The sequence below is a fragment of the Triticum aestivum genome, chromosome 5B (genome assembly GCF_018294505.1).
Source record: "Triticum aestivum cultivar Chinese Spring chromosome 5B, IWGSC CS RefSeq v2.1, whole genome shotgun sequence".
Taxonomy (NCBI): Eukaryota; Viridiplantae; Streptophyta; class Magnoliopsida; order Poales; family Poaceae; genus Triticum; species Triticum aestivum.
Genome location: NC_057807.1, coordinates 551,015,269 through 551,028,946, shown reverse-complemented (window position 1 = coordinate 551,028,946; position 13,678 = coordinate 551,015,269). Strand labels below are relative to the sequence as shown.

The 13,678-nt window shown below is 42.1% G+C and overlaps 2 pseudogenes; both read left to right on the top strand.

The window, feature by feature from the left end:
• The first annotated feature begins 6,081 nt into the window (after positions 1 to 6,081).
• Positions 6,082 to 6,173, top strand: LOC123118069 (uncharacterized; annotated as a pseudogene).
• A 4,970-nt stretch (positions 6,174 to 11,143) lies between these two features.
• On the top strand, positions 11,144 to 11,235 carry LOC123118068 (uncharacterized; annotated as a pseudogene).
• The last annotated feature ends 2,443 nt before the right edge of the window (positions 11,236 to 13,678 follow it).

The following is a 13,678-nucleotide window of genomic DNA, read 5'->3' as shown; positions in this document are numbered from 1 at the left end:
GGATCTTCTATGGTGCTACTACCAGCAACACTTAATTGAGTCTGAAGTGTCCCCATATGTGAATATTCACTAACATGATCTGGTAGGGGTGCTGAGATCACTACCTCACTGTCTTTGTGAGCAATGTTCTCCTCATCACCATCACTACTAAGTCTCAACAGTGACACTGATGACTTCCACCAGTCATGCAGCTCAGCAACACGTGGGATCTTCTCAGGATATTGAAGTATCAACTCTTCTAAATTTGACTCAACCTCTTGTATCTCTCTCCTTGGAATGGCTCCGACTTGCTTAGTTGTATGTGCAGGAGTTGGAATCTCATCTTCACTATTCTTCTCTGAGATACTCTCTTTAACTGTGATAGAGGCAACCACCGGTGGAGCTAATGATTTCTTCTTGACAAATAGCCCAGATACCGTTGTAACACAAGTGTGGGCAATTGGTGACACGACTAAATTCCACCAGTCACATAGTTGACTAACACAAGTGAATTTCTCCATATCTTGCTGTCTCAACTTAGCATCAATCAGAGTAGGTTCCTCATAAACATCTTCTTGCAGCTTTGACTCATTCTGGATAGTTTCATTGCCATGAGGTATTGGATCTGCTACTGTGGTTTCCATCTGATCTACAGTAGTTTCATCATCTTGAAAAATATCATAATCATCATCAAGGATAATTGAAGTAAGATCAATCGTTCTATATGGAGGATCTAATTCAGTTCTGAAATGTTGTTGTCCCCGGAATGAAACATGCTGGTTTTGAATATTAGGCACCATGGATGATTTCTGTTCACTTATGGAACACACAACTTTTGATTGCACGAGGCTTGCAACCTTCGGATTTGAACTAGGCCTTTGATAACCCCATTGAATTTGGTGGAAGGCAATGCTCTCAATGAGAATAATTGCACCCTCGACGGTCTTGTTCATGATTGTTCCACCAGTTGACATATCAATAAGATCTCTTGAAGCATGTGTCATCCCTCTATAGAATATCTGAAGCACTAACCAATCCTTTTGCCCATGATTAGGACATTTTCTAAGCAAATACTTATATCTCTCCCAAGCTGCATACAAGCTCTCACTACCATCTTGCGCAGAACTGAGGATCTGGTCACGAATTGCAGCTTGCTTGTAAAGTGGAAAATATCTATGCAGGAAAGCTTGTGAAATATCACCCCAAGTGTATGATCTTGATGGAAAAGAATAGTACCAGTCCTTAGCAGCATCTCTGAGAGAGAATGTGAACAACATACACTTGATAGCATCTTGGGAAACGCCATGATACTAGACTGTATTGGCATACTCCAGAACATTACTAATGTGCTCATGAGGGTCTTCATTGGGTAATCCTCTAAACTGATTCTGCAAGACGAGAGCAATAAGTCCAGGCCTCAACTCAAAATTTTTGGCCTCAATAGATGGCCAAATTGGCCCTGTCATCGTGTCCAAACTACTTGGCAACCAAAGATCACGTACTAAAGCCATATGTTCAAGTGCAACTGTCAATCAGCCTACAAATAATAAGATATCCTACACACGCTCACAAACATGAAACATTGGTGAGAGGGTTAGTATCCTAATAAGCCGAAGCAACAAATAGTAAAAAGGTAAAAGAAACACAGAAATAAATTTGACTGGAAATTTAAACAAAAACTATACTAAGCCTAGTCTATAGCTTCGCACAATCGCTCGACGCTAGTCCCCGGCAACGGCGCCAAAATGATCAATTGTAATATAGCGGGGTTTTTACGCCCCAAACTATGAGTGTCGTGTTCTCATGAGGGACTAGGCAAATCAATGACGGTGGTTGGCTAAAGCTAGGTAACACAATTCAGATTATGAATGCAAGAAAATAAACCTACACTAAACAAGGTTGTACCCAAAGATCGTCACCAAAGAAAATGCAAAAAGGGCAAAGGAGGTTCAGATTATCTTCAATAATATTTTTGGTATTTTCGTTTTACATGAGAAATAAAATGCTAACACAATAAGGTTGTAGGACAGAACATAAATGTATCACATCACAGACACACACATATGTATATATATAACAGGAACTTGAGACAACATAAAAGTCACATGTACTGGAGCTATCACAGGAACTTACAAACTGAAATTTACTGCAGCAAGCAGTACACAAGCTATATGTATAACATAGAGACATCACTGTATCACAAAAGTTTCACAAATTGTAAGCTGAATATTGAACAGTTTTACACATGTCAAGAACACTGAAAGCACATTCAACACAGATGCAGAGGTTCAGAGCTGAACAGTAGCAGAGGTTCAGAAGAGAAACAGCAGCAACGGAGGTGAGAAGCAGAGTGCAGAGCAGGAACGTGGGGAAGAAGAGCAGCAGCAGTTTTAAGAGGAGGAGCAGCAGAGGCATGGGGAAAGGGACTAGCAGCAGGCGAAGGAGAAGGAGCAGCAGGTTGAGGCGCTAGAAAAGGGGAGCAGTAGCAAGGGGAGAAGAAAGGCAGCAGCACAGGGGCGCAAGCAAGAGCAGCAGCAGAGGCAAGGGAAGAAGGACGGCAGCAGGGAAACTCTCGCGCGGAGGTGTTCAGTGGTGCGGTGGTGATGGATGGCGGCGGTGTGGAGTGTGTGGAGGTGCTGGGTGGCGCTGGGTGTTGGTGCTGGTGATGGATGGCGCAGCGGCGCTGATGTGGATGGTGGCGCAGCGGAGATGGATGGAGATGGTGGTGGCTGGGCTGCAGAGGCGCACCACCACGCCGGCCTGGCCGAGACAGCGGCCTGAGGTGGAAGAAGTGGTGGGGGAGAAGAGAGATGGAGATATGGCCAGGCCCGATCGGATCCCTCCAGCGCCTAGGGATTTTGTTCCCCTCCTCTCATCTGCACTTTGTGATTTGGCCCTCTTTCTTCTCTTCTTTCTTCACAAGAAGGTCCTCCCACTTCTTTACCTAGCCCCCTGGTTACTTCTCTTCATCTCACACAAGTCTCTTCTTCCTTCTCTTCTCTTCTTCACTCTTCTCGATAGCCACATAGACGGAATCTTGACGATTATTAGTGCCTTTGTGCACATTTCTGCAAGATAGACCAAAGACTAGTAAATGATCCTTTTTGATGATTATCAAGGAATATTCAATCAATCATGGCAAGAATGGACGAATATGTCACGATAGAAGCTATATTTGAGTACCAAAATTATATATGTGAAATATACTTATCAAGTTCCCCCACACTTAAATCTTTGCTTGTCCTCAAGCAAAGGCATATGACAAGAGCAAGAATGTGAACAGTGAACTGAGTAAAGAATGTCCAAGTGAAGTAGATCTCTAAACAATGCATGCTTTTGGACTTAGCTAGTGAAAATTGATGGTTAAGAGTGCTACAAAGCAGTAGGATACTGGTAAGCATGACCATTTTAAACTTTTACAATGATAAAAGAGGACCAACAAGTTTAAATGATGATTGCGCCAAATGATTCCTAAAGAGAGCATGATCCCGAGAACAAAAAGAACTGGAATTAAATCTCTTATTTGCAGAAATATAACTTTGTTGTTGAACCACTTATTGAATTTGAAGGAAGTAATGATAATATTTTATTGATCTCACCAAAGGAACATACCACCGATCTCGAGAACATGGTATACACCCGGCTCGACCAATTATATAGTTTTCTTGTTTGTCTCCCCAAAGGAACATACCACCGATCCCGAGAACATGGTATACACCTGGTTCGACAATTACATTTTTATATTATTACTGCCCAAGCTAACCCGATTTCACATGCCACCGATCCCAAGAACATGACATGCTACTGTAGGTAGTCAGACTAATTTATTCATTATTACTTATCTTAAATGAACAATGCATAAGCACAAAAACAGGAATCATCACTTCTCCATGTCTGGTTCACATGCTACCGATCCAGGGAACATAGCATGCTATTCCATAGTGGTTAGGTGATTGCTCTCAATGGGAACACACTTGGCAAAAATTCAGCATCTAAACATGGTGATGTAGGTGTATCATAGTAAATGCAGAAAATGATTTAGTTTTCTAGTGTACTAGGGATTTGAGCACTCAGAACTAATAGCTTTCACTACTTTCAGCAGAGCAAACAGGGTGTAGATCACTAGTTACAAGGCATTCAACAATTAGTTCGCATATTCTCATCAAGCACCATATGTCAAAGGTGAAATTCAGTGGGACAACATTTAAGAAATGGCACAAGCAACCCAAATAGCAATTTAATTCAGCAAGCATCAATGGATGATATACTCAGAATGGGTCATGAAACAGCTAACCGGGCACTATGAAGTAGCACTCGCTTGATCACTCTCTAAGCTGCAGCTCTTCTCTTTTTGCTTCCCTATCCTCATGCCTGCTCCAGCTTCTCTCTTCATGTGTGCTCCTTGCTTCTCCTCATCCCCATGCCATGGGTCCACCGGGGTCCCAGGGAATGTCATCTCGAACTTGGTCAGCATGTAGTGGATCGTGCACAAGCAACAACCTGAAAGAGCACTCAACCAAGGAAACAATACAAGTGACAAGGGTAATGCCCTCTAAATCATCTATAGAGTACCCAATTACATAAGCATAGCTATAAAGCACATGTTTAGGACGGTACAAATCAGTAAGCTCAATGCTAACATGAGGATGATATTTATCATTAAGCTCAAGACTAACATGGGAATGATATGTTTCATTAAGCATAGAACTAGCACGAGGAAAGTAACTGTGATCATCACAAATGAGAGTAATGCCACTAACAGGGTGTGTATGATCATGTCCAAGCAAATAGTTTTTCAAATCTACCTTAAGTGATGGCATCATGCAATGCAAGTTAGAAGCAAAGAAATCACAAGGGAGCATGTCATCAAGAGGATTGGGTAAACCTGACACATCGCGCTCATGTATGACAATAGGCCAATGAATCTCAGGTTCTTCATCTTCATCTACAGCAGCTTCTTGTACTTCTTCAGGAGTAGTAGATGATGAGTCTTCAACTTGATCACTTGGAAATTGCAGCTCTTGATCATCTTGTTCCTTGTCTTCTTGTAAATCTTCTTCAAGTTGAGGACTCTCTTCCTCGGGATCTTCTATGGTGCTACTACCAGCAACACTTAATTGAGTCTGAAGTGTCCCCATATGTGAATATTCACTAACATGATCTGGTAGGGGTGCTGAGATCACTACCTCACTGTCTTTGTGAGCAATGTTCTCCTCATCACCATCACTACTAAGTCTCAACAGTGACACTGATGACTTCCACCAGTCATGCAGCTCAGCAACACGTGGGATCTTCTCAGGATATTGAAGTATCAACTCTTCTAAATTTGACTCAACCTCTTGTATCTCTCTCCTTGGAATGGCTCCGACTTGCTTAGTTGTATGTGCAGGAGTTGGAATCTCATCTTCACTATTCTTCTCTGAGATACTCTCTTTAACTGTGATAGAGGCAACCACCGGTGGAGCTAATGATTTCTTCTTGACAAATAGCCCAGATACCGTTGTAACACAAGTGTGGGCAATTGGTGACACGACTAAATTCCACCAGTCACATAGTTGACTAACACAAGTGAATTTCTCCATATCTTGCTGTCTCAACTTAGCATCAATCAGAGTAGGTTCCTCATAAACATCTTCTTGCAGCTTTGACTCATTCTGGACAGTTTCATTGCCATGAGGTATTGGATCTGCTACTGTGGTTTCCATCTGATCTACAGTAGTTTCATCATCTTGAAAAATATCATAATCATCGTCAAGGATAATTGAAGTAAGATCAATCGTTCTATATGGAGGATCTAATTCAGTTCTGAAATGTTGTTGTCCACGGAATGAAACATGTTGGTTTTGAATATTAGGCACCATGGATGATTTCTGTTCACTTATGGAACACACAACTTATGATTGCACGAGGCTTGCAACCTTCGGATTTGAACTAGGCCTTTCATAACCCCATTGCATTTGGTGGAAGGCAATGCTCTCAATGAGAATAATTGCAACGTCGACGGTCTTGTTCATGATTGTTCCACCAGCTGACATATCAATAAGATCTCTTAAAGCATGTGTCATCCCTCTATAGAATATCTGAAGCACTAACCAATCCTTTTGCCCATGATTAGGACATTTTCTAAGCAAATACTTATATCTCTCCCAAGCTGCATACAAGCTCTCACTACCATCTTGCGCAAAACTGAGGATCTGGTCACGAATTGCAGCTTGCTTGTAAAGTGGAAAATATCTATGCAGGAAAGCTTGTGAAATATCACCCCAAGTGTATGATCTTGATGGAAAAGAATAGTACCAGTCCTTAGCAGCATCTCTGAGAGAGAATGTGAACAACATACACTTGATAGCATCTTGGGAAACGCCATGATACTGGACTATATTGGCATACTCCAGAACATTACTAATGTGCTCATGAGGGTCTTCATTGGGTAATCCTCTGAACTGATTCTGCAAGACGAGAGCAATAAGTCCAGGCCTCAACTCAAAATTTTTGGCCTCAATAGATGGCCAAATTGGCCCTGTCATCGTGTCCAAACTACTTGGCAACCAAAGATCACGTACTAAAGCCATATGTTCAAGTGCAACTGTCAATCAGCCTACAAATAATAAGATATCCTACACACGCTCACAAACATGAAACATTGGTGAGAGGGTTAGTATCCTAATAAGCCGAAGCAACAAAAAGTAAAAAGGTAAAAGAAACACAGAAATAAATTTGACTGGAAATTTAAACAAAAACTATACTAAGCCTAGTCTATAGCTTCGCACAATCGCTCGACGCTAGTCCCCGACAACGGCGCCAAAATGATCAATTGTAATATAGCGGGGTTTTTACGCCCCAAACTATGAGTGTCATGTTCTCATCGGGGACTAGGCAAATCGATGACGGTGCTTGGCTAAAGCTAGGTAACACAATTCAGATTATGAATGCAAGAAAATAAACCTACACTAAACAAGGTTGTACCCAAAGATCGTCACCAAAGAAAATGCAAAAAGGGCAAAGGAGGTTCAGATTATCTTCAATAATATTTTTGGTATTTTCGTTTTACATGAGAAATAAAATGCTAACACAATAAGGTTGTAGGACAGAACATAAATGTATCACATCACAGACACACACATATGTATATATATAACAGGAACTTGAGACAACATAAAAGTCACATGTACTGGAGCTATCACAGGAACTTACAAACTGAAATTTACTGCAGCAAGCAGTACACAAGCTATATGTATAACATAGAGACACCACTGAATCACAAAAGTTTCACAAATTGTAAGCTGAATATTGAACAGTTTTACACATCTCAAGAACACTGAAAGCACATTCAACACAGATGCAGAGGTTCAGAGCTGAACAGTAGCAGAGGTTCAGAAGAGAAACAGCAGCAACGGAGGTGAGAAGCAGAGTTCAGAGTAGGAACGTGGGAAAGATGAGCAGCAGCAGTTTTAAGAGGAGGAGCAGCAGAGGCGTGGGGAAAGGGACTAGCAGCAGGCCAAGGAGAAGGAGCAGCAGGTTGAGGCGCTAGAAAAGGGGAGCAGTAGCAAGGGGAGAAGAAAGGCAGCAGCACAGGGGCGCAAGCAAGAGCAGCAGCAGAGGCATGGGAAGAAGGACGGCAGCAGGGAAACTCTCGCACAGAGGTGTTCAGTGGTGCGGTGGTGATGGATGGCGGCGGTGTGGAGCGTTTGGAGGTGCTAGGTGGCGCTGGGTGTTGGTGCTGGTGATGGATGGCGCAGCGGTGCTGATGTGGATGGTGGCGCAGCAGAGATGGATGGAGATGGTGGTGGCTGGGCTGCAGAGGCGATCCACCACGCCGGCCTGGCCGTGGCAGCGGCCTGAGGTGGAAGAACTGGTGGGGGAGAAGAGAGATGGAGATATGGCCAGGCCCGATCGGATCCCTCCAGCGCCTAGGGATTTTGTTCCCCTCCTCTCATCTGCACTTTGTGATTTGGCCCTCTTTCTTCTCTTCTTTCTTCACAAGAAGGTCCTCCCACTTCTTTACCTAGCCTCCTGGTTACTTCTCTTGATCTCACACAAGTCTCTTCTTCCTTCTTTTCTCTTCTTCACTCTTCTCGATAGCCACATAGACGGAATCTTGACGATTATTAGTGCCTTTGTGCACATTTCTGCAAGATAGACCAAAGACTAGTAAATGATCCTTTTTGATGATTATCCAGCAATATTCAATCAATCATGGCAAGAATGGACGAATATGTCACGATAGAAGCTATATTTGAGTACCAAAATTATATATGTGAAATATACTTATCAAGTTCCCCCACACTTAAATCTTTGCTTGTCCTCAAGCAAAGGCATATGACAAGAGCAAGAATGTGAACAGTGAACTGAGTAAAGAATGTCCAAGTGAAGTAGATCTCTAAACAATGCATGCTTTTGGACTTAGCTAGTGAAAATTGATGGTTAAGAGTGCTACAAAGCAGTAGGATACTGGTAAGCATGACCATTTTAAACTTTTACAATGATAAAAGAGGACCAACAAGTTTAAATGATGATTGCGCCAAATGATTCCTAAAGAGAGCATGATCCCGAGAACAAAAAGAACTGGAATTAAATTTCTTATTTGCAGAAATATAACTTTGTGGTTGAACCACTTATTGAATTTGAAGGAAGTAATGATAATATTTTATTGATCTCACCAAAGGAACATACCACCGATCCCGAGAACATGGTATACACCCGGCTCGACCAATTATATAGTTTTCTTGTTTGTCTCCCCAAAGGAACATACCACCGATCCCGAGAACATGGTATACACCTGGTTCGACAATTACATTTTTATAATAATTACTGCCCAAGCTAACCCGATTTCACATGCCACCGATCCCAAGAACATGACATGCTACTGTAGGTAGTCAGACTAATTTATTCATTATTACTTATCTTAAATGAACAATGCATAAGCACAAAAACAGGAATCATCACTTCTCCATGTCTGGTTCACATGCTACCGATCCAGGGAACATAGCATGCTATTCCATAGTGGTTAGGTGATTGCTCTCAATGGGAACACACTTGGCACAAATTCAGCATCTAAACATGGTGATCTAGGTGTATCATAGTAAATGCAGAAAATGATTTAGTTTTCTAGTGTACTAGGGATTTGAGCACTTAGAACTAATAGCTTTCACTACTTTCAGCAGAGCAAACAGGGTGTAGATCACTAGTTACAAGGCATTCAACAATTAGTTCGCATATTCTCATCAAGCACCATATGTCAAAGGTGAAATTCAGTGGGACAACATTTAAGAAATGGCACAAGCAACCCAAATAGCAATTTAATTCAGCAAGCATCAATGGATGATATACTCAGAATGGGTCATGAAACAGCTAACCGGGCACTATGAAGTAGCACTCGCTTGATCACTCTCTAAGCTGCAGCTCTTCTCTTTTTGCTTCTCTATCCTCATGCCTGCTCCAGCTTCTCTCTTCATGTGTGCTCCTTGCTTCTCCTCATCCCCATGCCATGGGTCCACCGGGGTCCCAGGGAATGTCATCTCGAACTTGGTCAGCATGTAGTGGATCATGCACAAGCAACAACCTGAAAGAGCACTCAACCAAGGAAACAATACAAGTGACAAGGGTAATGCCCTCTAAATCATCTATAGAGTACCCAATTACATAAGCATAGCTATAAAGCACATGTTTAGGACGGTACAAATCAGTAAGCTCAATGCTAACATGAGGATGATATTTATCATTAAGCTCAAGACTAACATGGGAATGATATGTTTCATTAAGCATAGAAGTAGCACGAGGAAAGTAATTGTGATCATCACAAATGAGAGTAATGCCACTAACAGGGTGTGTATGATCATGTCCAAGCAAATGGTTTTTCAAATCTACCTTAAGTGATGGCATCATGCAATGCAAGTTAGAAGCAAAGAAATCACAAGGGATCATGTCATCAAGAGGATTGGGTAAACCTGACACATCGCGCTCATGTATGACAATAGGCCAATGAATATCAGGTTCTTCATATTCATCTACTGCAGCTTCTTGTACTTCTTCAGGAGTAGTAGATGATGAGTCTTTAACTTGATCACTTGGAAATTGCAGCTCTTGATCATCTTGTTCCTTGTCTTCTTGTAAATCTTCTTCAAGTTGAGGACTCTCTTCCTCTGGATCTTCTATGGTGCTACTACCAGCAACACTTAATTGAGTCTGAAGTGTCCCCATATGTGAATATTCACTAACATGATCTGGTAGGGGTGCTGAGATCACTACCTCGCTGTCTTTCTGAGCAATGTTCTCCTCATCACCATCACTACTAAGTCTCAACAGTGACACTGATGACTTCCACCAGTCATGCAGCTCAGCAACACGTGGGATATTCTCAGGATATTGAAGTATCAACTCTTCTAAATTTGATTCAACCTCTTGTATCTCTCTCCTTGCAATGGCTCCGACTTGCTTAGTTGTATGTGCAGGAGTTGGAATCTCATCTTCACTATTCTTCTCTGAGATACTCTCTTTAACTGTGATAGAGGCAACCACCGGTGGAGCTAATGATTTCTTCTTGACAAATAGCCCAGATACCGTTGTAACACAAGTGTGGGCAATTGGTGACACGACTAAATTCCACCAGTCACATAGTTGACTAACACAAGTGAATTTCTCCATATCTTGCTGTCTCAACTTAGCATCAATCAGAGTAGGTTCCTCATAAACATCTTCTTGCAGCTTTGACTCATTCTGGACAGTTTCATTGCCATGAGGTATTGGATCTGCTACTGTGGTTTCCATCTGATCTACAGTAGTTTCATCATCTTGAAAAATATCATAATCATCGTCAAGGATAATTGAAGTAAGATCAATCGTTCTATATGGAGGATCTAATTCAGTTCTGAAATGTTGTTGTCCCCGGAATGAAACATGCTGGTTTTGAATATTAGGCACCATGGATGATTTCTGTTCACTTATGGAACACACAACTTCTGATTGCACGAGGCTTGCAACCTTCGGATTTGAACTAGGCCTTTCATAACCCCATTGCATTTGGTGGAAGGCAATGCTCTCAATGAGAATAATTGCACCCTCGACGGTCTTGTTCATGATTGTTCCACCAGCTGACATATCAATAAGATCTCTTGAAGCATGTGTCAGCCCTCTATAGAATATCTGAAGCACTAACCAATCCTTTTGCCCATGATTAGGACATTTTCTAAGCAAATACTTATATCTCTCCCAAGCTGCATACAAGCTCTCACTACCATCTTGCGCAAAACTGAGGATCTGGTCACGAATTGCAGCTTGCTTGTAAAGTGGAAAATATCTATGCAGGAAAGCTTGTGAAATATCACCCCAAGTGTATGATCTTGATGGCAAAGAATAGTACCAGTCCTTAGCAGCATCTCTGAGAGAGAATGTGAACAACATACACTTGATAGCATCTTGGGAAACGCCATGATACTGGACTGTATTGGCATACTCCAGAACATTACTAATGTGCTCATGAGGGTCTTCATTGGGTAATCCTCTAAACTGATTCTGCAAGACGAGAGCAATAAGTCCAGGCCTCAACTCAAAATTTTTGGCCTCAATAGATGGCCAAATTGGCCCTGTCATCGTGTCCAAACTACTTGGCAACCAAAGATCACGTACTAAAGCCATATGTTCAAGTGCAACTGTCAATCAGCCTACAAATAATAAGATATCCTACACACGCTCACAAACATGAAACATTGGTGAGAGGGTTACTATCCTAATAAGCCGAGGCAACAAAAAGTAAAAAGGTAAAAGAAACACAGAAATAAATTTGACTGGAAATTTAAACAAAAACTATACTAAGCCTAGTCTATAGCTTCGCACAATCGCTCGACGCTAGTCATCGGCAACGGCGCCAAAATGATCAATTGTAATATAGCGGGGTTTTTACGCCCCAAACTACGAGTGTCGTGTTCTCATGAGGGACTAGGAAAATCAATGACGGTGCTTGGCTAAAGCTAGGTAACACAATTCAGATTATGAATGCAAGAAAATAAACCTACACTAAACAAGGTTGTACCCAAAGATCGTCACCAAAGAAAATGCAAAAAGGGCAAAGGAGGTTCAGATTATCTTCAATAATATTTTTGGTATTTTCGTTTTACATGAGAAATAAAATGCTAACACAATAAGGTTGTAGGATAGAACATAAATGTATCACATCACAGACACACACATATGTATATATATAACAGGAACTTGAGACAACATAAAAGTCACATGTACTGGAGCTATCACAGGAACTTACAAACTGAAATTTACTGCAGCAAGCAGTACACAAGCTATATGTATAACATAGAGACACCACTGAATCACAAAAGTTTCACAAATTGTAAGCTGAATATTGAACAGTTTTACACATCTCAAGAACACTGAAAGAACATTCAACACAGATGCAGAGGTTCAGAGCTGAACAGTAGCAGAGGTTCAGAAGAGAAACAGCAGCAACGGAGGTGAGAAGCAGAGTTCATAGCAGGAACGTGGGAAAGAAGAGCAGCAGCAGTTTTAAGAGGAGGAGCAGCAGAGGCGTGGGAAAGGGACTAGCAGCAGGCGGAGGAGAAGGAGCAGCAGGTTGAGGCGCTAGAAAAGGGGAGCAGTAGCAAGGGGAGAAGAAAGGCAGCAGCACAGGGGCGCAAGCAAGAGCAGCAGCAGAGGCAAGGGAAGAAGGACGGCAACAGGGAAACTCTCGCGCTGAGGTGTTCAGTGGTGCGGTGGTGATGGATGGCGGCGGTGTGGAGCGTGTGGAGGTGCTGGGTGGCGCTGGGTGTTGGTGCTGGTGATGGATGGCGCAGGGCGCTGATGTGGATGGTGGCGCAGCGGAGATGGATGGAGATGGTGGTGGCTGGGCTGCAGAGGCGCACCACCACGCCGGCCTGGCCGAGACAGCGGCCTAAGGTGGAAGAACTGGTGGGGGAGAAGAGAGATGGAGATATGGCCAGGCCCGATCGGATCCCTCCAGTGCCTAGGGATTTTGTTCCCCTCCTCTCATCTGCACTTTGTGATTTGGCCCTCTTTCTTCTCTTCTTTCTTCACAAGAAGGTCCTCCCACTTCTTTACCTAGCCCCCTGGTTACTTCTCTTCATCTCACACAAGTCTCTTCTTCCTTCTCTTCTCTTCTTCACTCTTCTCGATAGCCACATAGACGGAATCTTGACGATTATTAGTGCCTTTGTGCACATTTCTGCAAGATAGACCAAAGACTAGTAAATGATCCTTTTTGATGATTATCAAGCAATATTCAATCAATCATGGCAAGAATGGACGAATATGTCACGATAGAAGCTATATTTGAGTACCAAAATTATATATGTGAAATATACTTATCAAGTTCCCCCACACTTAAATCTTTGCTTGTCCTCAAGCAAAGGCATATGACAAGAGCAAGAATGTGAACAGTGAACTGAGTAAAGAATGTCCAAGTGAAGTAGATCTCTAAACAATGCATGCTTTTGGACTTAGCTAGTGAAAATTGATGGTTAAGAGTGCTACAAAGCAGTAGGATACTGGTAAGCATGACCATTTTAAACTTTTACAATGATAAAAGAGGACCAACAAGTTTAAATGATGATTGCGCCAAATGATTCCTAAAGAGAGCATGATCCCGAGAACAAAAAGAACTGGAATTAAATCTCTTATTTGCAGAAATATAACTTTGTTGTTGAACCACTTATTGAATTTGAAGGAAGTAATG